Raw genomic sequence first — 8,076 nt, 5'->3', positions numbered from 1 at the left:
AAGAAGCCACTACTAAAGGACACCAACAATAAGAAGAGACTTGTTTGGGCCAAGAAATAGAGCAATGGACATTAGACTGGTGGAAATCTGTCCTTTGGTCTGATGAGTCCAAATCTGAGATTTTTGGTTCCAACCGGCGTACAGTGCCTTGCGAAAGTATTCGGCCCCCTTGAACTTTGCGACCCTTTGCCACATTTCAGGCTTCAAACATAAAGATATAAAACTGTATTTTTTTGTGAAGAATCAACAAAAAGTGGGACACAATCATGAAGTGGAACGACATTTATTGGATATTTCAAACTTTTTTAACAAATCAAAAACTGAAAAATTGGGCGTGCAAAATTATTCAGCCCCTTTACTTTCAGTGCAGCAAACTCTCTCCAGAAGTTCAGTGAGGATCTCTGAATGATCCAATGTTGACCTAAATGACTAATGATGATAAATACAATCCACCTGTGTGTAATCAAGTCTCCGTATAAATGCACACTCCAGTAATAAAAGCACACTCCAGTAATAAAAGCACACTCCAGTAATAAAAACACACTCCAGTAATAAAATCACACTCCAGTAATAAAAGCACACTCCAGTAATAAAAACACACTCCAGTAATAAAATCACACTCCAGTAATAAAAACACACTCCAGTAATAAAATCACACTCCAGTAATAAAAACACACTCCAGTAATAAAATCACACTCCAGTAATAAAAACACACCCCAGTAATAAAATCACACTCCAGTAATAAAATCACACTCCAGTAATAAAATCACACTCCAGTAATAAAATCACACTCCAGTAATAAAAACACACTCCAGATTAATCTTTGTGATGAGATCAATTGTCTACTTTCTAATCCAATCTGACTGATGATTTGCAGTGAAATGATATGAAACACAGAACAAACCAGGGACAGAGCTGAAACCACCTTTTGTGAGAAACAGCAAGGAACATTGGAGTGGGCCTTGTTTTCTCTGTCGTACTTCACACCTGAGGGATCACAGGGCACATTTGTGCAACGCTATTGTTCAATGTTATCCATTACTAAGAGGGTCCAGTCACCACAGCCATTTCATGTTGTGTTACACTGTCCTCTGCTGGTGTAATAGCTGGCTCTTTGAAAACCCTTTGAGTAACCAGAAACATGCCTATCAGTAGAGGGCAGCACAGGTCTATCCCATGTCACTTATTGTGCTGTTGGATCAAGTTGTCCAACCTTTAAATTGTACATTTTACTTCGGGATGGATGGTTTAACCACAGCCTCCACGCTATCCTGTATAAATCTTTGTTTGTGCGCACATTGCACAACATCGATCAGAAATACCTGACAGAAACGCCTTCATCTAAATAATGTTGTCATCTTTAGTTACAGGTCCTATGCAGACGTTTTTATCTCAATATCTAATCATTTCTGGGTAACAATTAAGTACCTTACTGTGATTGTTTTAACCCTTGTGTGATGTTCATGTTTTTGTTATTCACGCAACCTTCGCGGGGCTGATGGACCCACAACATTATTGGGTTTTTAAAACATTACAGCCATAACAATTTATATAAAAATTCTTGATACTTAGATGTTGACTTATATCAGTTACAAGCAATATAGACAGCATACATGTTGACCAATAAAACCGCTATTCGTTTTTTTAAATAATGTGATTTTTGTTAACAAAAATCTATTATAATTAAGACATGGGTGCATTAAATCATGTTTATCTTGAACAAATATTAATGAAACAAGGTTTTCATCACTACTGATGTTTTTTGGTTTGAACTGAACACATTGGAATGACAAATTTTACATACAGTATTTTATGGAAATGATGCCACATAGAACACAAATGAAGGCCGGTCTACACACGACATGAGGGACAGAGTTTTACTCTGTGTGTTGCAAATGTACTTCTTGCACTTGATGCGTGTACTGCGTCTTCCTGTCCTTCTTGGATCCACACACATCACAGCGCTTCTTCTTGTTGCTACTGGCTACAATCTAGAATGATCAAAACAATTAGTTCAGGAATTTTACCAACATCTCACTCACTCACATCAATTGTTACAGCCGGCCCATGTAGGAGAGTAAGACACACACATGCAACAACACCACACACTTTCTTCCATTACTGAAGTTGTTGGTTCAGTGGGTTGGGCGGATGGAGAACCAGCATCCTCCTCCTGAATCCTCCTCATGATGGCTTCAGAAGCTGGGGTTCTTGGGATATGTTGCCTTCTCTGGATTGGAGGTCTCACCAATGCCTTGCCCAGCTCCTCAAGAAAGAGCCGTCTCCTCTGGAGCCCTCTGTTCCAATCAGGGTTCAACGCCATCCAGATGACAAATGTGTTGTACGCCGAGATGTCCAAGACGTTGAAGAATATCACAAGTGGGTGGCATAGGGTTCTTATTTTGAAGCTGTAGCTGTAAATTGTCCACCCCTCCTTTTGTGGCATTGTAATCCATTATGATTTCTGTTTTTCATGTTCCTGGCCACAGATTATCCCATCCCTATGCAGCGTACTCATGAGTACCACAGTTTTGCCTTTCTTTTGCACATAGGACACTAGGGACGTGTCAGCCGTGAACACAAATTTAGAGGAATTGATAGGCCTGTCCCGTGTATTCAACAGCTGAGGTGGGAACTCTGGCTTGTTTTTTCGTACTGTTCCTACCATCGTCAGCTTCCTCTTGAGAAGCTCCTGTCCCAGCTTATACAAAGTAAAAAAGTTATCACGTGACGGAGTCCCTGTGTCACGTCCAGGACAACCCACGTCCCTTGGTTCTTCTCATGGGCTCCTCCATCTGGCTTCCCCATCTACACTTGCAAGTTCCATGCATATGAACAGGCAGCCCAGATCTTGATTCCATATTTTGTGGGTTTAGACGGTATGTACTGCCTGAAGGGGCAGCGGCCCCTAAATGGCATAAGCTAAGCTGCTCATCAACAGTAATGGTAGCCCAGGGTTGTAAAACAGGGGAAGGCTGTCCACCCACTTGTCCCACACTGACCTGATTGCAGCTAGCTTGTCTCTCTGCCGCCGAGCTGGTCTGGTGTCTCGGTTATCGAAGCGGATAATCCTGGAAATAATGTGGAGGTTTTCCAGAGACATTGTTGCATGGAAAAGTTCTGTCAGTTTCTGCATCCCGCAGGGATTCTGTGGATTCCCCACTGGATCTGAAAACACCAGCAAGGATAAGAACCCCAAAGTATGCATGAAAGTGAGTTTGGTCCATCTCTTTCCATCTCTCTCCAAAAACACATCTTCTCCATATTAGTGCAGTCCATAATGATTTTCTGGATGGTGTCTGGGATGAACAGTTCAAAAATAGACTTTATGTCATGCACATGAGTAACCACCATCCGCGTCGGCCCTGGTTGCATCCTTATCATATTGGCAGCCATGCGGGTGGCTCATTCCTTGGACAAGAAGACCATTCAATCTCCAAATTTTTTGACATCCATATTTCTCCTCCTGCAGGCTGCTGATGAGCTGGTTGCTGATGGGCTGGTCCTGGGGCTGGCGGAGAGTCAGACTCCGAATTGACAGAGACAAGATCCTCATATTCAGAAAATTCTTCATCTTCCAAAGTGGAAGACGTTCTTTCCACACTAGCTTCTCTCTCTACAAAGATTATTTCTCAGGTCCTCTGAGCAGAGATTATTTTTGCCATACTGATTGACTGTGGTAAGGAGCCACACATGCAAAGCTATTTATTTGTTGTGTCCCTCCCCAAATTTGTACATCGCTGGGGTAGAGTGTGGAAAAATACAGAATTTTCTTATAATGTATTGAAATAATGTATTATAATAACACTGTGCAGGTTCTGTGGGAGCAAGCTGTACATATAGGGACAAACATAATACTGTACCACAAGAGGAAGATACACTTAGAGTGCATTTGCCATTCTGGTAAAATGCATTGTCTATTGTATAGGACAGGAAACCAAAGTAAGGCCATGAGAGCATAGGACAGCTGGATATACCAAGGTCAGAGGGACACACAAAGGAGGGGGTCAGCCAAATGACCAACGGATGGACTATAGACATAGGGCATATATTTTTAGGACATGAAGAGAAGAGACACATAGTCTACTAGTCCTAATAAGGACAGACATACCAAAGAACACACCAAGCTAAACATAAGGGGCCCATAGGATAAGATGGGAATGTATTATTTTTGGGACATGAAGAGGTCCTGCCACCATTATAACTTAACTGAAAGCAGATATGGGCGTTATTGGGCGTGAACAAGCAGGATGCACAGATTGGGATATAATCGTTGCAGATGGACTGATGGAAGTAACTTCATTTGCATGTGGGATGGACTCATATGTTGTATGTGTATAAAAACAGAGCCAGTGCTCTGGAAAAGGGTGTGTTCCGCGGACCATCTAGGCTTCTGATGTGTTTGTATTAAAAGCCTACATTGAATTCACAAGTTCTTGTAAGTGTTATATTTTGTAACGACCCTCCACGACAGTTCCTGCAAGATATTGTGTAGTTTCACCTACTACAGAGGGTAAAGAGCGCGAGAAAAGCGGGAGACAGGCAGGTTCTTGGGGCTATGTTGAAACAGCAGGCCCTGGGAGGAGGAAGAAAGAGTCAAGGCACACAGCAAACCTTTTTGTTTCATTTTCACATGTTTTCACCTACACACACATTTTCCCACACTTTTATTACCCTCGGTTACAGTGGACCCGAACACCACTGTCATGCCCTGACCTAAGAGATCCTTATTTATTCTCTATGTTAGGTGTGGGTGTGACTCGGGAGGGAAAATCTATGCTTTCTATTTCTTTGTTTTTTTGGAGTGTGGTTCCCAATCAGAGGCAGCTGTCTATCCTTGTCTCTGATTGGGGATCATATATAAGTTGTGATTTTCCGTTTGTGTCACGCCCTGGCCATAGAGAGGATTTTATTCTCTATTTTGGTTAGGCCAGGGTGTGACTAGGGTGGGCATTCTATGTTCAGTTTCTATGTTTTGTATTTCTTTGTTTGGCCGGGTGTGGTTCTCAATCAGAGGCAGCTGTCTATCGTTTTCTCTGATTGAGAACCATACTTAGGTAGCTTTTTCCCACATGGGTTTTGTGGGTAGTTTTCTGTTTTGTGTCTGCACCAGACAGAACTGGTTTGGTTTCGGTCGTTCGTTCTCGTTGTTGTTTTGTTAATCAGTGTTCAGTTCCATTAATAAAAGTATGAACATGTACCACGCTGCGCTTTGGTCCTCTCCTTCCAACAGCCGTTACAGTTTGGGTTTTGTGGGGTGTTATTTTCTGTTTAGTGTCTGTGCCTGACGGAACTGTTCGCTTTCGCGTTTTTTGGGGGGATTTGTTATTTTTTGAGTGTTTCTTGAAAATAAATATCATGAACACTTTGCGCTTTGGTCCACTCTTCCTTCCACGGACGAGAGCCATTACAACCACATATGTACTATAAATGTGTAGGGGGTGCACAGTGTGCATTCAATGAAAATGTGTTATTTTAAATGTTCTTTACAGAAAATGAGCCAAGGCTAATGAAACTGGGTTAAAAACAATATTGATTGTATCACTTTTCTTTTAGTAAACATTGAAAATGGGTCCCATAGACCACCACATAAGGGTTAAATTAAAACAGTAAAAAATAAACAAAAATGCCATCTTAATAATGAGCAATTTCTCAAGCAAGAGCAAGACTGTTGGAGTGGGGAAAACTAGCTGTCAATAGTAGAACAGTTTGGAACTCTCTTATTAGCCTATTAACTAATTTACTGCTAGGCAGGCAAAAACTCCATTCCACCCAAAACAGGCTGAATTTGCAGGCCTCATTTTCACAATTTCACAGTATTATTTCAACCTCAAAGTGTGGAAATGTATATAAAACACAGCAAAATCATTTTTGACTGCACTGGGCCTTTAAGGACGATATGGAATGTTACCATATGGTAGAAATATTTTCTAAGCAAAAAAACAATAGATTTATTACAAAACTCTGATCAAGGAAAAGAAAGAACTTCAGATTGTCTGTATCAATTGTCTCCCACCCCCTTCTCAGAGTTCAAAGGAAAAAATGTAATTGAAACATGTTAGGCAGACTTCCTAAACAATGTTTGCCTATTGCAATGAGGCAAGGACCTGTTTGATTGTTATTCACACCATCTTTCTCCTGCCTGTGCTGTATAATGTGCTGTATAATGTGCTGTATGACCACAGCAGCTGCAGCCTGATGGCTCTCATGAAGCTGTTAATCTGGCTAAGAGAGCATGTCTGGCACTCAGGCTGCCACTGGCTCTGAATAGGATGTGATGGCTTTGGACATTTCCTAATACAGAGGCAGGATTGCCTGGGAAATGTGTTTGGATGGATTCAGTGGGAAGGCCAATGAGAGAGAGAGAGCAGCCATACCCAGTGTCACCTCCGCTGTGGCTTTTTAAGATATACTCAGGGTGGTGTTGTGAGTTTCCATGGGGTATTCTTCAGCAATGAAGTGTAGTTTTGGTTTACAGAATAGCTCCTAAATGGAAGGGCCGGGATATTGCTCTTGAATGGTTTAAGATAGAAATGCCAAACCAACTTTAAAATGTGCAGACAGGCTGCCTTTTGCTAGTGTGAAGTATATCTTAAGGGACAATTTATGTTGCTAAAGGTCAGTGTATTATATATTTAATTTTACAACAACAAGTTTAATGGAAGATTCTTTGCCTTAGCCTATTGTCCTGTGCCCTTCATCGCATGATTCTGTAAGAAAATATCAACAGTTGGCATTTCTGTTCTGTGCAGACATTTTCATTCATCACTTTGCTTAAAATAAATACTGCTTTGGTCCCAAATCAACGTTTGTTAGAAACATTAAGCTGCCCTCAGCAGTTTTTACCTAACATGTAAAAGATCGTATGAAGTCAGATTTATGCTGCTGGTTGTTAAGCTGTACATTAATATTCTTTATGGATGCAAATAAGGGATTTGCCAGATCCACCTATCAGATTGTAAAGATTGCATGAATGTACTCCATGACATGAATGCACTCAGACCATGACAGTTCTTGGATAATTCTGGTCAAGTAAATAGAAGTATTGCCATGTCTATGCCATGTCTCTATTTCTTCGATGCATAATGCTACTGTAGCATTATTTAACAGGACATGGCTTCAGTCCTTCATTACTGCAATGTCATTTACTTCTAGCTGACATATTTTATAATGTAAAGCATTATGCAATTTTACACATGGGGATATTTATTTTCCCTCCTTGGATGTTTGTTATTATCTTTGGATATCCTGGGACAAGCTTTATTTATTCTATATGATTTGAGGCCCCACATACCCCCTGTCTAGACTATTGACTTTTGCCCTGAGGAACAGTTTGGGCCTCTGGGTGGATTGTGTAATTATAGCAACGCACATTCAGCACCCGCCTGCTTTATGTGGGGTGCCCTGGGAAATTAGTATAAAGCAAAAATCAACACCAGCAAAACTACACAGATTTGACTTTTATTTATCTAGGCAAGTCAGTTAAGAACAAGTTCTTATTTACAATGATGGCCTACCAGGGAACAGTGGGTTAACTGCCTTGTTCAGGGGCAGAACGACAGATTTGTATTCTTTTTTTTACCTTGTCAAGCTCGGGGATTCGATCCAGTAACCTCTAACCACTAGGTTACCTGTCGCCCCAGAATGAACCTTCCTGGCTTTATTCTTGGTGTTTCCTATAAATATAATTGTCAGTTTTAAATAGTCCGAGCTGCAAAATTACAAATTGCACCAGATTACAGTTTTTCTCAATTGCTAAAACACTAAAACCCATTGGCTGAACAAAGTGCTCAGTTGCCTGGACTCATATAGCTAATTATGCAGTCTGTTGTCAATACCTTAAACCATTTCACATGGTAAAACACAATTTGCAGATCTCACTTAGACTTTTCAGCAAAACTCTAAACACATTCTCATTCTCAAAACACATTCTGCACTCTAATGCACATGTCATCCATACTGGTAAACACAAGTGGCAACAAACAAATACAAATAGAGAACACATGTCATTGATTGAACACATCCACTCAAAATGTATTTAACCTGTTTCAAATGATGCAACACAACCAATATAAG

The sequence above is a fragment of the Oncorhynchus clarkii genome, chromosome 12, assembly GCF_045791955.1.
Source record: "Oncorhynchus clarkii lewisi isolate Uvic-CL-2024 chromosome 12, UVic_Ocla_1.0, whole genome shotgun sequence".
Lineage (NCBI taxonomy): Eukaryota > Metazoa > Chordata > Actinopteri > Salmoniformes > Salmonidae > Oncorhynchus > Oncorhynchus clarkii.
This window is presented reverse-complemented; position numbering follows the sequence as displayed.